The 23176-nt window shown below is 33.2% G+C and overlaps 1 protein-coding gene across 1 annotated transcript in view; it reads left to right on the top strand.

The window, feature by feature from the left end:
- The window catches only part of COL21A1 (collagen type XXI alpha 1 chain), a 179064-nt gene that overhangs the window by 39035 nt on the left and 116853 nt on the right, over positions 1-23176 (top strand). The window lies entirely within an intron of this gene.

Below are 23176 nucleotides of genomic sequence, written 5' to 3' on the forward strand. Positions count from 1 at the left end.
ACATTCAAGACATATGAAGTAGTCAATAAATCAATTACTCAATAACTGTTTGCTGAAAAATGAATAAACTACCATTCAGTGAATAAATGGGCTACAACAAAAGTCAGCTGCTTGACAAAATGCTATCTTAATTATGTAATGAAGTGGAATTTATCCTTATGATATCACAAAAGATAGGTATGCTTCATTTATGCAATAGATATTTTATTGCAATTTTTGCTAATTACATTTTTGAAAACCAAATGTCTTTTCATTTAAAATAATTAGTAATAGCTTTCACTATGGCTTTGTGTCACTCTGTGCATGTAAGTTGGCTTTCAGTGCAAACTTATAATGAGATCACCACCCTTTTTCCAGAATTATTTTTCCTTAAGAGTAAAGTATCATTTTTATGATTTTGGCACTAATATAATCATTGATTTAGTCAGTCACTTTGAGTACTTAAATATGTACTTAAGCCAATTTATTTTTTCCATCAATTTTTCCATCAATTTATATGGACAGAAATACTAAAATTTTTTTCTGAAATAAAGACTGAACATGATGGAGAATCCCTTTAATTTTACTTCTGAAAATAATACAATTCTAAGATATGAAAACAAGTAGGAAACAGTAAATATCAGTTCAAAAACCTCAAGTATGTTCAATATTTCATAATATATTCATTGTAAAGATAAGAGATATAATATTTATTTTAATAATTAAAAGTCCTTTCAAGAAGTAATGTAAACAACCCTCATTTCATGAAAGGGATATAGAAATTATTTTAAAATCATGCTCATGAGAGAAATTTCAGAGTACAATATAGTGCATGATTTCTCTGTGGTTGAAATGAATAGAGATACATTTTATTTCCATCCAGAGGCATCTGTTGGCTTGTAGATCTATAGCGATAACAACCCATGGGGTGATTTGATTACACAGTTAAGGAGACACTTTTGATTTTTAGAAGTGTTGGGAAATGTGCTAAGAACAAAACAATGATATGGCTAACAACTTTCATGAACTTCTGATGTTTTTGTTATAGTTTGTTTTTAAAAAGCCAAGTACTTTTATGCCTGGAAATAATGTTAGAGAACAGTTATGAACATTGAATATTCAGCAAGTGTGTTTTCTTTGCACTTTGTAAACAAGATACCTCAAAAAAGTTTGGATACCCTTTTGATATTTTGTTCCAAACTCATGATCTAACAACATTTTAATACATTTCTCTTAAAAAAAAAGCATAATAAATTATATTCAATTTTATAGTACATATCAAGGAATTAATAGCTTCTCATTTGGGGACATAATTTTTAATACTTTGTATAGCTGGTTACAGTACATGAAACTCTTGAGCTTTCATTATCACATGTAGTCGTCATGAGTGAAACTCATATAGCATCCATTTATAGAAATATCATTTTAATTAAAAAGCTAACAACATACTTCTGTTGCATTTGAGAGTATTTCTCCCAACACGATTTCTTCTTATTTTGAAACTCAATATATTTCATAATTAGTACCTAACTCTATACCTTGAAAGTTTCTTAAACATATAGATTGGCCATGATTTTTTTTTTTTTAAGAATTTACACATTTAAAGAACATGTGTACTACTGAATATAATGTATCTGTTTAATACAGAAAATACTTGTAAGTTGCTTTGGAATATGTAATCAAGACTTAAGCTTAGCTCTCCTGTGCTAAAAAGACAAGTGTCAAGAAAACATAGTTTTGGCTGGGTGCGGTGGCTCACGCTTGTAATCCTAGCACTCTGGGAGGCCGAGGCTGGCGGATTGCTGGAGGTCAGGAGTTCGAAACCATCCTGAGCAAGAGTGAGACCCTGTCTCTACTATAAATAGAAAAAAATTAATTGGCCAACTAATATACATAGAAAAAATTATCCGGGCATGGTGGCGCATGCCTGTAGTCCCAGCTACTTGGGAGGCTGAGGCAGAAGGATTGCTTGAGCCCAGGAGTTTGAGGTTGCTGTGAGCTAGGCTAATGCCACGGCACTCACTCTAGCCTGGGCAACAAAGCAAGACTCTGTCTCAAAAAAAAAAAAAAAAAAAAAAAAAAAAAAAAAGGAAAGAAAACAGTTTTAAGATTTCTACAGGTGGTTAGAGGAAGGAATTGACCTGGAATCTTCTCTTGGTCAAAGGCTGTGAATAATACTGACCTAGCTTTGGCTGTGTGTAACTAGTGGGTGAGTCTCACATCTGTACAATGTTGACCCTAATCAAAAGCCTCTGTTGATGATTGCAATGGGAATTATTATATTTGGATTACAAAGAACAGAGTAAAAGAAGAAGGGGATAGGATTCTCAGTACATGTTTAAGTTATCCTAGTATGAATTACACTTTAAGAGACTTTGTTGGCTAAAAGGGAAAGTTATGTGTGTATGAGCAGAGGAGAGATATCTTTTTTTCCTGTTTGTATATTTGGTTGTATCATCTTTTGGCTCTACCTGGGTTCATAACTTCAAAGCTAAAATATGGATTTCCTAAAAATAAATTCTCCAAAAATAAAAATGTTGCTCTTCTATGTGGAGTTGGATGGTATCTGGGTTGGCTTGGTTGGAACATGGCCGCTAATGCAGCAATAGGTCCCCTCATTCCAGTGGATTATATAGCCTTCCATAGCCACATTCTGTACACCTTTCTCTAGCCAATTGTTCCAATGACTTGTGGCCCCAAAAGAAGTCATCTCAGAAAGTGAAGATGGATTAGCCTAAATCTATCTCCATTGTGAAAAAAAAATGAAACAAATTATCTTACCAGTGATGGGTGAGCCATTAATATATTTAACTGATTACCTATAACATGTAGGGAATTATGTGGCTGAGCCAATTATTGGTTTCCTTGCCTTTAAGAAACTCACAGGCAACTAGTCAAGCAATTGGGAAATACACATATGCACATGAATGCATATTATCTTACAGGATAGTGGTAGATGACTGCTTAAAATGTGCAGATAATGCACTATGAGTATTCAGGAAAAGGCTCTTCCTCTCAACTGTAATGATCACTTGTTTTTCCATTTATATTTTCACAAATCCTAGTGTTAAAAAGTTTAAAGGGAAGGGAAGAAAAAAATATTTATTTAGTTCTTATAGTGGGTTAGAGACTGTGCAAAGTGTATGTCATCTTACTTAGCATTAACACAATCTGTCAAGGCAGACAGGGTGGATTCATGCCTGGTTTTAGAGAGGAGAGTAAGTAAGATTCAGAGACAATTAAAGAATTTGTTTTAAGTCACATAGTGAGTAGTAGACTGAGAATTTAAGCCAGTTTTAACTGAAAGCCTATATGTTTTCAGTTGTGTCAGGGTTTCTAGCAATACAGGAAAATACAAAAGTATCTAGATTTTGGCAGATCTGTAAAATGTTTCTATCTTGATTGATAGGTAATTGCATTGACAGGTGAGGATGGTGGACATGAACACTTCCCCAGGTGGAAAGTGTGGATCAGGAGTGTGAGGTGAGTGTTCAAAGAAAATACAGCTACAGGATAAGGTGTCCTATCATCAGTCTTTGAAAACTGGATATCTGGGATAAATGAGAGTGTAGGAGGAGAGAGTCCACTCAAACTCTCAGAGAAACTGATTGTAATGGGATGGAAATTTAGCAGGTGGTGAGAAAACGGTGGGAACTAAAGGAAGACCTCTATCTCATAAGGCTTGACCATGGAGGGAAGGAAAGAAAGGAACATGCAAATAAACAATTCAAGGGAAGAATAGTACTTTAAGAATTAATTGAAATTGTCTCAGTTTTGGAATTGCCCGTCATATGTATAAAACATGGGAGGTTAAGCATTTGTGGACGTGATTGGAAGAGAGTCACTTCCAATGTGATGTGATGAAGATCAAAGTTGTAAGACTGGGCAGTTTTAATTCAGAGTTGATTGTTCAGGTATATATTTGGCTGCCCTTTGGTTCTTTTTACTTGTTGTGTCTAAAAACATTGAGTCATGTAAAAGAAATTCATATGAAGCAAATTCAAAGACTGGAGCCAATTCCTATTTAACAATGGGGTACTTAAATAAGCGTAAAAGTCTTTAATAAATGTAAAACATAAGACAAAATATTTTAAAAATCATTCATATAAATAAAACACAAACATTTCGGCATGTTTTTTTGTGCCTAACAACAATATGCCATGATCAAACAGCTTTCTAATTTGGGAAAAAAAATATTCTAAGTGAAAAAAAAGTGGCCTTGGTTGTTTGGGATAGGATGTTGAGTCTATTTTAGTTATCATGATTCAGTAAAAGCTATTAAACCCACAGACTCTGCTAGTCTGTAATAGAGGAAGTTCTTGTCCCTGTTCTTGCTCCAACATTGGAATCAGAGGATAACCATATTCTAGATTCTATTTATTCTGGCACAACTTAGATCATTGGATTTGCTTCCAATTTAAATGGTATCTTTGCCAGGTGAAGTTGTAAAGATTAAAGAAATTAAAAAAATGTATTTTTAATTCAGTGAGATACTTTCTATATATTTAGATATCATTTCAAAATGACATTCATGATAGGATGGGTAAATTTTTTAAGTTGCCAAATTTATTTTTATAGTTGAAATTAGCTCAAATTGCCAACTTAAGTTGGATTATAACAAGCCAGTTCAGGGTTTCCATGGAAACATGATTTCATCCCATCTTTGAAAACCATTTTGTTTTTTCTCCTTTATCATGGAATTTGAAACTTTGAAATGTTTTTCCTGTGATTCCTGCTCCAAGAAAAAGAAAACAGGTTTCCAATTAGACAAATATTCACATTTATTTAGCTCATTAAAGTTTACCTCCAAGGAACATTTTCATTCATGAAAATAAACAATCTCCATAGCCTCAAATATTTCCTATTTGGGTACCAGTATATGTTTTTGTTATTTTTGTTTTGTATTTTTCAATACTTTGGTCACTGTACAGTCACAATTATTCTAAACTATGTTAAAATTACTTCATAGTTATAATATCCTTATTATTTGGCATTTAGCAGACTTAGAAATCTTCAATGAAAGAGCTCTGATATTCTTCATCATTTGTATTTTCCTCCATGCCTGCCTTAAAGCCTGGCACAAGTAGGTTCTCAGTAAATGTTTATTGGATAAATGATGCAACCAATATTTGAGTATCTTCTGTGGCTTAGCACTTAGTTAAGGACTTTGTAGGATACAAAAGATGTATATAAGATACTTTGCTGTCTGTAAAGTAGAGATATAGAGAGGGTAAAAAAAAAAATGAAATGTATGTACTTTCTACTTACTATTTCATCTCATGTAAGCCAGAGTTTTACTATTTCATTTAATCTTTACAACAATCCTAGAAAGACTATTGTATTATACTGATTCTTGAAGGTGAAGAAGTTGTGGCTAAGCAAAGTTAGGTAAGTTGCCCATGAGAGTGGTTGGTGGGCCAGGGTTTGAATACCAGTCCAGCATCGGCAAGTATGTTTACTAGTTGCAGAGAAAAGTTCCTACACGCAAAACAATTAGATGTTATTGGCTGTGAGGAGTTCAGACAAGGAGGGATTATGTGGATAAGGGTAATCATGGATGATAGAAATGAAAGCATTACTACATGATGAGCTGTATACCCTTTATCTAATCAATACTATGTATTTTTGTTTTATCCACTGGAATAAAACATCTTGGCTCTTAGACTGTTTCTTCAATGCATATCACTTTTTGAAAGGCTATAAAATGGCATAACAGATGCTGTTTTTAAAAAAAACAACAAAAGGAATACATGTAAATTGATAGTTTACATGGATAAAATAATACTGTAGTTTCTTTGAACCCGTTAGCCTATCTATAAAGTGGGTATTCATAGAATATCAAACTGGTAAACCCTCTACTTTTTATAGGAAACAAAACCAAGTCCAAGAGAACAGTCCTATCTAATTTTTTCTTTCTATTTTGCTTAAATCTTGTGATAGCAGAATCAGGCTAAACTCAGTCTTCCAACATCTAGTCTAATATTCTTTAAGCTGCATAATGCTTTCACTCCTTCATTTGTGGCATATAGGTACATACGAATAGAAATAATTGTAATAATTTTCAAGTATATATCAATCATTTTCACATGCTCCAATAAACTATTATAGAAATATCCTACTGTGAAAACCATGCATTTCACATCCTTATGCAAAATATTCTTAGAGATCACTGAGACTTTAAGTGCACTATTAGGTGAGAACGATGCTCCATATCAATCTATTACCTATTTTTCTGTGCCTTTTCTTTGGTGATATTTTGTTTTTTTACTGACTTCAAATTTTGGCTCTTCCCTGGGTCTTTTCTTGGGTTATGTGTAAGTGCTATGCATTTTTTTTTCATGCTTAGTTGTTTTCCTTGAAAAGGGAATGTTTTAAGTTTAGAAAGATAATTATAATGATTCTTCTACTTAAAAGCTAAGTCTTTATAAATATGTCATTGGTCTAACACTAGACTTCCTCCTATAAACCTAGAATACCTCAGGGTAGGAGAAAGTATTAATATTATATTTATAGCAAAAGTATGCTATAAAATCACTTATTAAATGGTTTATATTCACAATAGGAATATTATTTTGGGGGATGAATCTGTGTTCCTAGTTAGGAATTAATGTCAAATATGTAGTGTTTATAACATCAGTGGTGATCTCACAACAGCAATAAGAGGGGAGAAAAACAAAAAAACACAGCAATCATAGAGCTATGGTAATTCAAAATGGAAAAAAAATAGGCTGGGCACGGTGGCTCACACCTGTAATCTTAGCACTCTGGGAGGCTGAGGCGGGAGGCTTGCTCAAGGTCAGGAGTTCGAAACCAGCCTGAGCAAGAGCAAGACCCCGTCTCTAGTATAAATAGAAAGAAATTAATTGGTCAACTAATATATATAGAAAAAATTAGCCAGGCATGGTGGCGCATGCCTGTATTCCCAGATACTCAGGAGGCTGAGGCAGAAGGATGGCTTGAGCCCAGAAGTTTGAGGTTGCTGTGAGCTAGGATGATGCCATGGCACTCACTCTAGCCTGGGCAACAAAGCGAGACTCAGTCTCAAAAAAAAGAAAAAACAATAATTATCCAACCCTTTAAAAATGAACCTAATTACAGAGTGCAAATCAATTATATGAAGCCCTAAAGTAGCATAAAGCAATCCTAGGAAACCCTCTAGTATATCAGAAGTAGTATTTGAATATAAGAAATGTTAATGAAATATTTAGCACTAATTTTACTTGCCCTCTTAGAATTAAGAATAATTTAGGAGTGAATAATTCCTAATTCAGGTTAAGCCAAGTCTCCTAAACTTTCCAGGAAATTTGAGTTGATGCCATATTTTTCTCCAGTGCCCAATTTGACAATTTCACAGTCTTTGAAACTCATCAAACTTAGAAAGATCATGCTTAGAATTGCAGATTATGTATAAACATTTATTGAATTTTGATAAAAGTGGTACAGATTGAGGTATTTTATTGATTAGGCAATTAGCTTAATTTGAAACTAGGTACTGGGAGAAGGGACACCTTAATAAAAAAAATAAGTAGCTTGAATTTTTATAGAATGACTCAGTGAAATAGCATTTGTTAAAAAACATGTTGACAACCATACTAATTTAATTATGTATATTACATATCCAAATTATACGTCCCCCCACAATTTGGTTAATCAGTCTAAAAACACTGCAAATCAGGTGAGGGTTTTGTTTTGTTTTGAACTGAGATAAATATTTCAGTACAGGGCTTTCTTCCTCGCTATGGTTGTTTACATTACTATTGTACATGATCTGTGAAACTATTGCTGCTATTATCTGCACCTAAGAATTTTGTTTCTAACATATTTTTTAGTACCTCCAACTATTAAAAATGTTTAAAGTAAGAGAAAGACAAAACAAAAACTACACTTACTACAATGCCTCTATATTGCTAAAAAGAAAAAAAACTACACTTACTATTCATTTTAGAAAAAATGTAGAAATAAATAAAATTTGTATTCTGAATGGAAATTCTTTGTCGATTTTATGTGTTCCAAATATTATCTCCCACTCTCTGGCCCATTCCTTTATTCTTTTTATGTTTTCTTTCTTTCCATTTGAATATTTAAGGACCTAAAGCAAAACACAACCACCATGCTACTATCGCACACATTGAATTTTAAAATATGGTGAATATCCTCTAATACCCAGTCCGTGTTCAATTTTCTCTGTCTCAAAATATCTATTTACAATTAGTGGTTTGAAGCAGGATCCCAATATAGCCCACAATTGCATGTAATTGATGTCTTTAAGTCCTCATACCCTTTTTTTCATACATTTATTTATTGAATAATTTTAGAATTTCTAGATTTCACTGATTTCATCTTCTTGGTGTCATTGAACACATTTCTGAATTTCTTATAATTGGGTAGCTTTAGACGCTTTAGTAGATTCAGGTTTTACTTTTTATTGGCAAAAATAATTTACAGATGGTGATATGCTCCTCTTATATCATGTTTGGAGGAATATATCTCTTATTCTACTTAATGATGTTAATTAAGACAGTTGAGTGGGTTCATGTAGTACAAGCTAATGCATCTGTCTTAAATTTCTTCTATAACCTTCCATCTAATAATATTAGCAACCTCTGGAGATCCTTGCCTAGATCCATTATTTCATTAGGGATTGCAAAATATAATTTTATAATTCTGTTGTTTTTCTAGAATTTATTGTTTCTTCATCAACTGTTTTATTACCTTGAAATATTATCCATGTGGGAAAAGTAGGATAGATGCCCTTCCTTCCTCCCTCTCCCCTCCCCTCCCTCCCTCCCACCTTTTCCCTCCCTCCCTCCCTCCCTCCCTCCCTCCCTCCCTCCCTCCCTCCCTCCCTCCCTCCCTCCCTCCCTCCCTCCCTCCCTCCCTTCCTTCCTTCCTTCCTTCCTTCCTTCCTTCCTTCCTTCCTTCCTTCCTTCCTTCCTTCTTCCTTCCTTCCTTCCTCTTTCCTAGCAACCTTCACAGGTGACCTAAAGTGTTTTTTATATTTATCATTATGAACTCATATATTTAATAAATTTTAATCCATTGCAATTATTTTTTAATGATCAAAAGATTTCATCTTTAGTCAATGGGAGCCTTTCAAATTCGCTCTTGGGTCCCTTTGGTTTACTCTTTGATTTAATCCCAGTAGCGTTTGAAGGTTTTCTTGTTTTCAGAATGACAAGATTTCTCTGTCTCATGTCTTATATACCCCAAATCTGGAAGCTGCTATTTTTCCAAAGATCCTTGGTTTCTTTTGTGGAGAATGATATTTAAAAACCACAATTGGGGTGATAGTTACTTATTGATGATTTTATTCATGTCACTTGACCATGAATTGCTCATTTCCATCCATTTCCTTTCACATACCATAGTCTATGCCATTTATTTTGGATTTGTTATCCTGTACTATTATTTAACTTTGCATATGCTAATATTATATTTTCCAAGTAGGCAAATAAGGCACATCTAGGACTAGAAATTGCATCACTTGACTTGCTACCTAGAATTCTTTCTGGTGTATCCCATATGGAAGATTAGGCAGTTTGGGGAAAATTTTGACCTGAATTAGATATTTAAAGTTTTATTAGTTTTCCCTTTGGAAATTGATGTCTTTACTTTTCTAATATTTCATTGTCAAAATTAGAACTAAGTAAAAAAGGAAATTAGACTAATCAGTGTTAATATAAGAAGAATTTAGGGATAGAGAAAAAAGCTACATTTATAAGCCCAGTTTAAATCACCAACAGAATCCCATGGCTTGTTTTCTGTGGATTTGCTGGCCAAGGCAAATATTAATAAAATCCACAGTACTCCATTTCCTTGGCTATCTTCTACTGGTCTCATTTTGTGTGATTATATAGACATGCATATTCTTTTGTTGCTTGAATATTCAGAAGTTGCTATGGCTAGATTGGATTTTTTTTTATTTTTATTTTATTTTATTTTATTCCTTCTTTTTTTTGTTGTTGTTGTTGTTGTTGCAAAGGTTAGCTGATATAGATTGGATTTTTAAAAACACTTCTCCAAAATCCAGACAATGAAGTTACTGCAGTTCGCGCTTTCGTATGTGGTTTTAGTGGATATTATGTTATGTACTCTATGACCCAATCAAGAAATTATCCACCCATTCTGCAGTGTGAAAGCAAATACTGGAACTAGCAGTTTAGATTAGATGGGGATGTGACCAGCAGTTAAGAGATAACTCAGGTGCGTATTATTATGGACTAAGTGTAAGATGAGCAAGGCATTATCAGTGGAGATATAACAAGGGGAGGGATAGAAGAGATGTTGGAAGCAGAAAGAATAGGATTTAATTAAGTCAACATTTACAGAATGTCAAAGATGTGCCAAGTGCTATTTGAGGTGCTTATTATGCAGTGATGAGAGAGAATGTCAAAGTCCTCCTCCTCCTTATGTGTCATCAATTAAGTAGAGGGGAGATAAGAGAGACGGATGTGTGCTCCTGGATTTGTAGCATTAACAAAAGGATAGAGAAGCCAAAGCGGTTAATGTAATTGTGGGAAATGCTATGATTCCCCTTTTTTCTGAGAAAAACAATATAGAGTTATATTAATTAATTCCCTGACATCTCTGTAATGCTTTTCTCCTTTTGGTTTGGGTTATACACTTTTTAATTACCTCTTATTATGACATCAATATTTTAAAATATAATTTTCTTTGGAGACAGAAGAAAGAGTTCAATTTCCTCTCTCAACTAGATTGAAAGATAATTCAGTCTTTCATCTATATTACTTTTGGTCATGGTTAATCAAAATCAAAGTTTTAGGGCATTCCTCTTTTACCTTTATCTTTTTCAATTGGAAATGGATTATTATTCTGTTCTTATGTTCCAAGTGTGCTATTCAAATAATATTAAAGAACATTCAGTAACTGAGGGAAGAGTAAACATTTTTATAAAGTAAGTTTAAAAATGAGTGCTTTAGTTTTTCATTAATTTTTAATAAACTAAAATATAATAATTATATTTAATAGATCAGCTACAAATCTCTATGCTTCTTATCCCATCATTTATTGTCATTAAAAAAATTTTAAATGTATTTTTTGTCTATAATTATTATAATAGCTTCTATATATTGAGAATTCACTATTTGTTAGGCCCTTTGTCCTTTCCATACTTTATCCACCTTATTTCTCATAGCCTTATAAAACAAATATTGACATGCCTACTTAAAATACTTTGTGAAAACATAATACAAATGGCCAAAATTAATGATTATTTGAAAGCTTAATAATTTTTAAAATAAAATTTAAAAATCCCTTATACCATTCCTCCTTATTTCAGATCTACAACCTTTCAATTTGTTTTAACTGTTTTATTCTGGTAATTATTCTATAATTCTATAGTTTGAAATAAACTTATTCTCAAATTCTCTGATTTATCAGTTTTATATCAGATCTATTAAGCTTCCATCACTATTAGTGAAAATTTTCCTTATACCACTTCTATTTATTTTACCCATCCACCCAATGCATCATTTTTAAGTGAATAAAACCCATTATGTTATTATGATTACATAGATATTTTTCACTATTTGTCTGAATAGCATACCATAAATATATTCTTTTCTTGAATAGCTGATTTTTTTTTAATTTCATAATTGCCTTTTTTCCTCTGGCTCTTTTTGCCACCTGTAGATTCTTATTTTTTTCCCCAAATGTTATGTTATATATTCTATTGTGTTGCCCTCCAGTTTCTTTTCCTCTTGGGGGTAACCATTCTGGAGCACTCTATTCTGTGGTTTCCTTGTGGCCGGGTTGTTTCCTATACTTGTGGCATAGCTAGTATAACCTTCATGTCCTGGAGCAGCCTTTTGCTGCTCTTCTGGCTGGGAGGTACTGTTTTCTGGATGCCATACTTTCTCTTTCTTGATTTACATGTGTACCTTTTAATGGAACTGTATCTTCAAGTATCTTTTTAAGGTCCAGTTTTTAGGTCGCAAAGCTCCTGAACCATTATGTGACAAATTTGTCTTATTTGTTGCTTGACATCTTTTTGGATCGTCTATCATAGTGAATTGCTGTTAAGTATGCACTCACATGTTTCTCTTCCCCACCAGACTTTGCAGTTCAGGGGTAGGTAGAATTTTTTTATCCTTAGTATTTAAGACAATGGATAAAATAATACTGTAGTTTTTTTGAACCTGTTAGCCTGTCTATAAAGTAGGTATTATAATTACCTGTCCTGCCTACCATGCTAGGTTGTTATTTAGAGAAATACAGTAACAAATATTAATGGTTTAGTTAACCATAAATCGTTATACATGCACAAAGTGACACTGATTAATTACATATTTGGGGGGATATGATTTGACCTATGTAATTCCAAAAGTTATAACCATCATTCTGTTGTTTTAATAATAGCTTAAACAAACCAAACTCTGCACACACACACATAAATTCTTAATATTTTTAACCAGTTTGCCAGCACTTCACTCTTCTAAATTCTATTCTTTTCTAATTGATTCTTCTTTCTAATACCTTAATGTCAGAATATAGAACACTGTAAGTGTGTATGTGTAAAAGAGCAGAGACCAGAATTTCAGTTTTCCCACCTTTTCCTGTTTTATAATTTAGTTCAAAGACAGAGCCTTTAAATAAGTATGAGTTAGTGTCTCATGAGGGGACTATTTTTAGTCTTCACTTTTATTTGAAGGTTTTACAGCCAAGCACAACAACCAAATTTTGAGATGGTATCTTTCCTGACCATCCCTCATTTTGAAAGCTTTTATTACACTCCTGGAGGCTCTTCATGTGAATCCCCATGCCTTTCCACTGATGCACCAAAAGATACATTAATTACAAGTGGATGAGGAACTTGTGTTCATTTGTGTCTACTATTCTGAGAAATTTACTCACAAGTATTTATTTTGAAATTAATAAAATATTAGCAATGAAGACAGGTGAATATAACACATAAGGTAAGGAAATGGAAGAGAAGGCAAGAGAGGTCAATAAGTAATCAATGTCTTTATTTCCACCTTTCCTTGAAAATAAAATAATTCTTAAGCTTTATAGAGTTCTTTGGTTTTGAAAGTGGGATGATCTACTTATTCTGAAAACCAGACCATGCATAAAACTCTTTAATAGATACCATTTGCATTTAAGAAAAACAATACTAAAATTGATATACTACTTGTGCATCTTGCTACTTCTTTTTAGCCCTGGCCATTCTTCCTCTTGCTCCCACAGCCATGATTCAGTGACTGTCCATCTTTTCCTGGAACGAGCCAAACTTGCTCCATCAACAGAATGGAAAGTTTGTCCCCAGATCCCATCAAGTGTGGCTCTATTATGCTATTTATGAGTCAGCTCAAATGTTACCTTTTCAGAGAGCCCTTCCTTTCCTCCTGGCTTTGTGATATGTTTTCATTTCTTAATATACTTGCTGCCTTCTGAAGTTATTTATTTAGTTTCTGGCATATAAACTGCATGAAAGCAAATTCCTTATCTAGTTTGGTCACCTCTGGATTCCCAGCACTGAAAGAGTGTCTGTCGCACTTAATAAATGTTGGTTGCTGAATGAATATAGTGGAAGGAACTCTGATGTCAGTGAATTTGATTTTAAGTTTTGGGTCTGTTGTTTATGACAGTACATGGGGCAGGCAAACCATATGAACTAAGTAAGCCTTATGTTCCTCAACAGTTCTCAAGGTTAAATGAACTAATGTTTGTTCTCTCAATGCAGTTTTTAAACTATAAATTTTCATGATTGCAATCCTGGGAAAAGCGAGAATATGGATGATGATTTTCACAGTTGAAAGGAAGATTACAGATGACCAGGTTCACCTCTTTTTTTTTTGTTAAGTATTAGAAAACTGTAAGAAGGATGTTCTTTAAGTTACAATTAGTTAATGGCAGTGTTAAATCTATAAGCTGGGTTACCTGATGCATATTTAGCCTAGTGTATATTCCATATTAACAGGTGAGCTCAGTTTAAATTCCAATATTCTGGTAAAAGTAATTTCCTGTTTTTCCATTACCCATTAAGAAAGATTTACACTTGAAGCTCTGACTCGAGGGGGGAGGGAAGGCAATAATAATGTATGTAACCTTAACATTTGTACCCCCATATTATGCTGAAATAAAGAAAAGAAAGATTTATATAGCAATAAAAAGTTAAAAATTTCTAAAATAGAATTCCATATTTAAGAAGGTACCATATATTCCCATATTTTTTTAGAGAGCCATTCACTAGAAGTGAGGCAAGCAACTATAGACTTTTTGCTGTTAAGAATTCAAGTATCATCTACTGGAGACCCTGGAATGGTAATAATTACCACCACAAGCAGGCTCTAGTCTAAACAACTCCGGGTTCAGAGTAGGCCCAATTCTGGTGTGGCAGGAAAGGGCAAATTTAGCATCTGTGCCCAGGATCTTGGACCCCAGATGTTATCCCAGCCTTTCTATATCTGTAGAGCTGCTTTCAGCCGGTGAACAAAGGAAACTTAATCCGTAGCCTCATTCTTGAGGGAAGCCATTATTTTCCAACTTTGTTCACTCCTGCCACCAAAGTAGTTATTCCAAATTCCTATCAAGACAATATTTAAGCATACATATTCTAAAGTTTTTTTAAAAGTATAATTTAGGCAAAGTATCAAATGACTCATTTTAGTTTCTTATCGAGCAGGTAGATAAACTGTGATATAGTATCCCCTAATGGCATGTGAAATAGACCTGAGAGCATGGCCTTCTTAATCTCTCTTTCTCTTTTTGTTCCCACTTAATATACCATAAGCCTACTGATTGCACCATAGACATTGCTGGCCTGTATTCTTTTTGCTTTTCTTCTCTTTTTTACTTATGTTGAGGTTAAACATTTCTCTCAGCTTTATTGAGGTATGATTGGCAAATAAAAATTATATATGTTTAAGGTGTATGGCATGATGTTTTGATGTAAGTATACAATATGCAATGATGATTACCACAATCCACCTATCATATCTATCACCTCTCCTAGTTATCATTTTTTTTGTGTGTGGTGAGAAAACTTAAGATCTATTCTCTTAGCAAATCTCAAGTATTAAATACATTATTATTGACTGTAGTGACTATGCTGTACATTAAGTCTCCAGAACTTATTCATCTTATAAGTGAAAGTTTGTACCTTTGGATCAACATCTCCCTCCTTCCTCCATCCCCTAGCCTTTGGTAAGCACCATTCTACGTTCTGTTTCTATGAGTCTGACTTTTATTTTTCAGAAATCACATATACATGAGATCATATAGTATTTTCTTTCTGTGTCTGGCTTATTTTACTTAGCATACTCTCCTAAAGGCCCATCCATGTTGTTGCAAATGGTAAGATTTCCTTTCTGTTTAAGGCTGAATAATATCCCATTGTGTGTGTGTACACACCGCAGTTTCTTTAATCATTCATCAATTGATGAACACTTAGGTTGTTTTCATATCTTGGCTACTGGCTACTGTAAATAGGGCTACAATGAACATGGGAATGCAGATACCTCTTTGAGATAGTGATTTTATTTCTTTTGGATATATACCCATAAATGATATTGCTGTGTCATACCTGGTAGTTCTATTTTTAACTTTTTGGGGAACCTTCTTATTGTTTTCCATGATGGCTGTATCAATCTAAAGTTTCACCAACATTGTACAAGCATTCACTTTTCATCATTCCTCACCATTTGCTATCTTTTGACTTTTTGATAATAGCCATACTAACAGGTATGAGGTGATGTCATTGTGGGTTTGATTTGCATTTCCCTGATGATTGATGATGTTGAGCATCTTCATATACTTTTTGATCATTTATATACCTTCTTTGGGAAAATGTCTATTTACCCATTTTTAAATCAGGTTTTTTTTTTGCTATAGAGTTATATGAGTTTCTTATATATTTTGGATATTAACTCTTTATTAGATATATGGTTTACAAATATTTTCTTCCTTTCTGTAGGTTGCTAAAAGATATTGTCAATTGTTTACTTTGCTGTGCATAAACTTTTCAGTTTGAGGTAGTCCCACTTGTTTATTTTTGCCTTTGTTGCCTATGCTTTTGTTGTTAAATCCAAAAAACTATTGCCATGCCCAATGTTATGAATCTGTCCCCCTATGTTTTCTTCTAGCAGTTTTGAGGTTTAAGGTCTTACATTTGTCTTTAATCCATTTTGAGTTGATTTTTTTCTTTTTTTTTTTGAGACAGAGTCTTGCTTTGTTGCCCAGGCTAGAGTGAGTGCTGTGGCATCAGCCTAGCTCACAGCAAATTGAAACTCCTGGGCTCAAGCAATCCTTCTGCCTCAGCCTCCCGAGTAGCTGGGACTACAAGGCATGTGCCACCATGCCTGGTTAATTTTTTATATATATTAGTTGCCCAATTAATTTCTTTTTATTTATAGTAGAGACGGGGTCTTGCTCTTGCTCAGGCTGGTTTCGAACTCCTGACCTCCAGCAAGCCGCCCTCCTCAGCCTCCCAGAGTGCTAGGATTATAGGCATGAGCCACTGTGCCCGGCCAGAGTTGATTTTTGATGTATGATTTAAGATAAGCATCCAATTTCATTCTTTTGCATGTGGATATCCAGTTCTCCCAGCACTATTGATTGAAGAGACTATTCTTTCCCTGTTATGGATTCTTGCCACCTTTGTGGAAAATTAATTGTCTAAATACGTGTGAGTTTATTGACTCTCTATTCTGTTCCGTGGGCTTGTATGTCTGTTTTTATGCCAATATCATACTATTTTGATTACTATAGCTTTGTAATATAATTTGAAGTCAGAAAGTGTGATACCTCCAGCTTTGTTGTTCTTGTTCAAAATTGCTTTAGCTATTTGAAGTTTTTTGTGTTTCCATACAAATTATGGGATTGTTTTTTTCTATTTTTGTAGAATATGCCATTGGACTTTTGTTATGATTGAATTGAATTTACAGATTGCTTTGGGTAATATGGACATTTTAACAATATTAATTCTTCTAGTCTCTGAATATGGATATCTTTCCATATATCCTTGTGTTATCTTCCATTTCTTTCATTAGTGTTTTATAGATTTCAGTGGACAGATCTCTCACTTTGTAGGTTAAGTTTATTCATCATTATTTTATTCTTTTTCACTTTATTGTAAGTGGAATTTTTTTTTCTGTTTCTTTTAGGATAGCTGGTCATTAAAGAAATGCAACTTATTTTTGTATGTTGAGTCCTACAAGTTTATTTCATTTTTTGGTGGAGCCTTTATTAGGATTTTCTGTAATAAGATCTTGTCATCTGTGAATAGAGACAATTTCATCTCTTCCTTTCAAATTTGGATGCCTTTTTTCTTTCTTTCTTTCTTTTTTTTCTTTTGCCTAATTGATCTGGCTAGGACTTCCAGTACTATGTTGAATATAAGTGGTGATAGTGGCCACTCTTGTCTTGTTCCTGATCTTAGAGGAAAAGTTTTCAGGTTGTCATTGTTGAGTATGATTTTATCTCTGGGTTTATTATGTTGAGGATCATACCTTCTATGCCTAATTTGTTGAGTGTTTTTTATGATAAAAAGATGCTGAACTTTTCAAATGCTTTTTCTGCATCTATTTAGATGATAGGATATGATTTTATCCTTCATTTTGTTGATGTGGTGTATCTTTTTTATTGATTTTTGCATGTCAGACCATACTTTCATCCCAGGAATAAATCCCATTTGGTCATGGTGTATGATCCTTTGAATGTGCTGTTGAATTTGGTTTGCTAGCATTTTATTGAGGAATTTTACATCTATGTTCATCAGGAATATTGGCCTGTAATTTTCTTTTCTTGTAATATTCTTATCTGGCTTTGGAATCAGCATAAAGCTGTACTCACAAAATAAGTTTGGAAGTATTTCCTATTTTTCAATTTTTTGGAAGTGTTTGAGAAGAGTTGGCATTATTCTTCTTTAAATGTGCAGAAGAATTCACCATGAAGCCATCTGGTCCTGGACTTTTTTTTGTTGGAAGATTTTGATTACTGATTTAATCTCCTTAGTAGTTATAGGTATGTTCAGATTTTGTATTTCTTCATTATTGAGTTTTGGTAGATTATGAGTTTCCAGGAATTTAAACTATTTCTAAGTTGTTGGTATATAATTTTTCATAATTGTCTGAGTCTTTGTAATTCTGTGGTATCAGTTGTAATACCTCTTAATTTATAATTTATTTATTTGAGTTTTCTTTTTTCTTAGCATTTTAGTTGAACTGAAATAGATAATAAAATACTCTTGGTTCATGCTACTAGGGTCACAATTCTGCCTACCTCTCTACCTCCACTGCCACATTTGTTTCAGAAAGGAAGAGATACTAGGGCTCAGATTCTTAGCACTAGGGATACTATTTTTGGTATTATAGAAATTTCATCATCATTTATATGTTTTGAAAAAAAAAAACAACGGAAGACAAAAACTGAAGTGCCTTTTAGAGCTTAACTCCTCAAAGTTTGGTCTTCATCCTAGCAGAATCAACATCACCTGGGAGCTTGTTAGAAATTATCTTAGTTGTCAATGTTTTCTGTTATAACAATATTTGGAACTGGAAGTTTAACACATTCCCCTAGTGATTCAAACAAATTTGCTAAGCCTAATCTTACATGAATTGTACACAAACATATGTGCAATTAAATACCTATAAAACATATTTCTGAAATATACCAGCCTGTTTCAGTCATTACATAATATGGCAATAACATGTGTTTAATGCCCTTTCATCTCTTCTACTTTAATGGTTGTCAATATAGGGTATAATAAAATTAGGAAATTAACTTTAGCTTGAGAATTCTGAAATAATTTTATATTACGTGGAAATACCGAAGATGTTTTTGGTAGAGAAGCTTAATAACTTAATTGAGACTTTTAGGGATGAAGTTAGTCAAAGTTTATTAGTACATGTTGTTGTCATAAAATAGCACATTCTTGTGATGACTCACCAAAAATGTTTCTCACTGACAGTTTTGGACATTTATGATCCTTTGAATTTCTGCAGTATCAGTTGTAATGTCTCCCTTTTTATCTCTGATTTTTTTTTTTTATTTGGCTCTTCTCTCTTTGGGTCTTCTTGCTAATGGTGTGTCAATTTTGTTGATCTTTTCACAAAACCATTTTTTCATTTCATTGATCTTTTATTTTTTGTTTCAATTTCATTTATTTTTGCTCTGATCTTTATTTCTTTTCTTCTACTAATTTTGTATTGGCTTGCTCATGTTTTTCTAGTTCTTTGAGTTACATCATTATGTTTTTTATTTGAAGCTTTTCTACTTTTGTGACAAAGGCACTTATTGCTACAAGCTTTTCTCTGAGTGCTACTTTTACTGTATCACAAAGGTTTTTATTATGTTGTGCTTTCATTTTCATTTGTTTCAAGAAAAATTATTTTGAGAATTAAAAAAGGTTCCTTTTTAATCTCTTCATTGACTCACTGATCATTGAGGAGCATATTGTCAAATTTCCATGTGTTTGTATAGTTTCTAATGTTCCTGTAGTTATTGAATTCTAGTTTTATTCCACTGTGGTCAGAGAATACTTGATATGATTTCAATTTTTTTTTTACTAATTTAAGACTTGTTTTGTGGCCTAACATATGATCTATCCTTGAGAGTGCTCCATGGTGTATAGTGCACATTAATTTCAATGTTTCTTTGTTAATTTTCTTTTCAGATGATCTGTCCAATGCTGAAAGTGGAGTGTCAAGGTTTCCAACAATTATCGTACTGGAGTCTGTCTCTCTCTGTAGCTCTGATAATATTTGCTTTATGTATCTGGGTGCTCCAGTGTCGGATATGTATATATTTAGAATTATATCCTCTTGCTGAATTGACCCCTTCATCATTATATAATTACCTTCTTTGTGTCTGTTTATAGTTTTTGTCTTAAAATTTATTTTATCAGATAGATGTGTAGCTACTCCTGCTGTTTCTCTTTTTTATTCTTCTTTTAAAAAATTTTTTATTTCAGCATATTACGGGGGTACAAATGTTAAAGTTACATATATTGCCCATGCCCCCTTCCCACTCGAGTCAGAGCTTCAAGCGTGACCTTCCCCCAAACGTTGCACATCTCACTCATTATGTTTGTATATACCCATCTCCTCCTCCCCCCTCCCACCTGCCCGACACCTGATAAATGTTATTCCTATATGTTCACTTAAGAGTTGATCCATTAATACCAATTTGCTGGTGAGTACATGTAGTGAGATTGTAGTGCTTGTTTTTCCATTCTTGAGATACTTCACTTACTAGAATGGGTTCCAGCTCTATCCAGGAAAATACAAGAGGTGCTATCTTAAAGCTGAATAGTACTCCATGGTATACATATACCACATTTTATTAATCCACTCATGTATTGATGGGCACTTGGGTTGTTTCCACAACTTCGCAATTGTGAATTTTGCTGCTATAAACATTTGAGTGCAGGTGTCTTTATTATAGAGTGTCATTTGATCTTTTGGGTAGATGCCCAGTAGTGGAATTGCTGGATTGAATGGTAGATCTACTTGTATTGTTTTAAGGTATCTCCATATTGCTTTCCACAGAGGTTGAACCAGTTTGCAGTCCCACCAGCAGTGTAGGAGCGTTCCTGTCTGTATCCATGCCAACATTTATTGTTTGGGGACTTTTTGATAAAGGCCATTCTTACTGGAGATAAGTGATTTCTCATTGCAGTTTTGATTTGCATTTCCCTGATGATTAGAGATGTTGAGCATTTTTTCATATGTTTGTTGGCCATTATTCTGTCTTCTGTTCATGTCCTTTGCCCACTTTTTGATAGGGTTGTTTGATTTTTCCCTTGCTGATTTTCCTGAGTTCTAAATAAATTCTTGTTATCAGCCCTTTATTGGATGTGTAGCTTGTGAAAATTTGTTATACTTTCTCTAGCTTCTTAAAGTGGAAGCTTAGATATTGATTTGGCATTTTTCTTCTTTTCTGATATATACTTTTTAGCTAAACTTCCTAAGCACTGCTTTAGCTACATCATAACAAATTTTATTTTTTAAACAATTATTGTTTGAAATATTTAAGTATCTTTTCTTTGATTTTTTTATTAATCATGGATCATATAGAAATATGTTGCTTAATTTCCAAATATTTGGGGACTTTTACAACTGAAAATCTATAGGACAACTACAGATCCTATAGATAATAAAAGAATAATAAGGAGACAGTTGAAATGGACCAAGAAGCACTTTATTGAAACTGATCCAATTATCTATTAAATAAATTGAATTTTTAATAATAAAAAACTTTCCTAAAGAGACACCTCTAGGTCCAGATAGCTTCATCAATATGTTATAATTAAATAAAATTTGGTTAAAGAACATAATCCGTATGGTTTTATTTTTTTGAGATTTGAGACTTATTTTTTTCTCAAGTATATAGTCTCTTTTGGTGACTATTTCATTTGAATTACAAAACAATGTGTATTCTCCTGTTGTCAGTTGGAGTATTCTATAAATGTCAGGTCAAATCGGTTTGGTAGTGTTGTCTAAACATGCTCCGTATTTTTTTGTCTATTCAGTAATAACAAAAGCTGGATGTTAAAATATCATGTTATTTTTTGAATGTGTCTATTTATTTTTTATTCTGTTTTTTTTCATTTTTGTTTAATATATTCAGAAACTTTAATATTAGATGTCTACGCATTTAGAATTTTTATCTTTTTCTGATTGCTCATTTTATTACTGGGAAATTTTTATCTAAAATTCTTATTCCTATCCTTCTATATGTAATGTGTCTTTTTTTCTCTGGCCAGTTTTAGGAATTTTAAACTTTTATTTTGTTTCTCAGCTGATTGAATATGATGTACCTAGGTTTGATTTATTTTGTATCTTGCTTGGAGTTTGTTGAACTTCTTTGACCTGAGAATTGGCAGCTTTCATCAATTTGGAAAATTCTTGGCCATGTCTTTTCAAATGTTCCTTCATTCTTTCTTTTCCTTCTGAAAAAGTGTAATTACTTATATGCTAAATCAAGATCATTTGATATTTTTGCATAAGTTTTAGATGCTCTATTTCTTTTATCACTCTTTTTTCCCCTTGGCTTTTCCCCTTGACCTACCCTCACGTTTACTGATCTCTTCGTCTAATAATATGCAGGTAAGCCCATTGTAAAAGTTACTTTGTGATATATTTTTCATTATAAGAATTTCTGTTGATTTTTTTTATAGTTTCCATCTGTCTTTTGAAATTTCCCATATTTTCACATGTCATCTTATTCACTAGATCCTTTAACATGTTTATCATAGCCATTTTACAAATACTTTTTGATACTTCTGATATTTAGATAATTTCTGAATCTGCTTATATTGAGTGTTTTTCTCCTGATCAGAAATCAAATTTTCTTGCTTCTTCTCACATCTTAGGAGAAACTGGGAGGTTTCTTTCAGCTTATCAGCATGGTCTCCAGCTTTTTGGATTGCTGGGGAGTTCTATATTTCTCTTTAGTCCTTTCCTTGGCTTTCTGCTTTTTGTAATCTCTCTCTTTGTTACAGTGAAAGGCTAGAGTGCATTGGAGGGACTTCTTTCAACTCTGTTGCTATTACCCCAGCCTTTAGCAACCCGCTGCTTTGTATTTAAGGAAGTCTCTGGGTACCTCGACAGGAGAAAGGAAGGGAAAGATCTCTGAAGGCTGTTCTGTATTGTTCTCAATTTTCTGTGTACTACTTTTCTAGTCCATCCATTTAGTTAAGGCTCATGGGGAAGAATTGCTGGGTGAGGGCACACTTGTTCTGTGGCTGGGACTTCTCAGGATTCTAATCTGTTATACCAGCTTTGAGTAATATCTCACATACTATGGTAGATTCCTTCTCAGGAGGATTACCTTTCTGACAGGAATGAAAACAGTTGTGAATTTCTTCTATCCTACAAAAGATTAATAGCTTCTAAAGTTTAATTTATTTAGATTTATTTAAATCCTTTTTTTTATGCTGGGTTTAAAAATCTATGGATTTGTGGCTTACCTGGTATGTTCTCACTGTTGTAAGTGACAATCTCTTGCAACTTTCCACATTCTAACAGGAAATGAAGTCCTTGGACTAATTTTAGAAGGTATATTAAAGTCATATAAATGAGTGTTTATGGATTAAATAAGACAGATCTTAATGCTTATATTAGTGATCATACCTCATTTAAAAAATCAAATCCTATCCCTCAGCTTTATCATATAAAATATTAATATTTTCACCAGATACCATTTGAGTGTTCCTTGAATGCAAATTCATATTTAA

The sequence above is a fragment of the Microcebus murinus genome, chromosome 5 (genome assembly GCF_040939455.1).
Source record: "Microcebus murinus isolate Inina chromosome 5, M.murinus_Inina_mat1.0, whole genome shotgun sequence".
In the NCBI taxonomy this organism is placed as follows: domain Eukaryota; kingdom Metazoa; phylum Chordata; class Mammalia; order Primates; family Cheirogaleidae; genus Microcebus; species Microcebus murinus.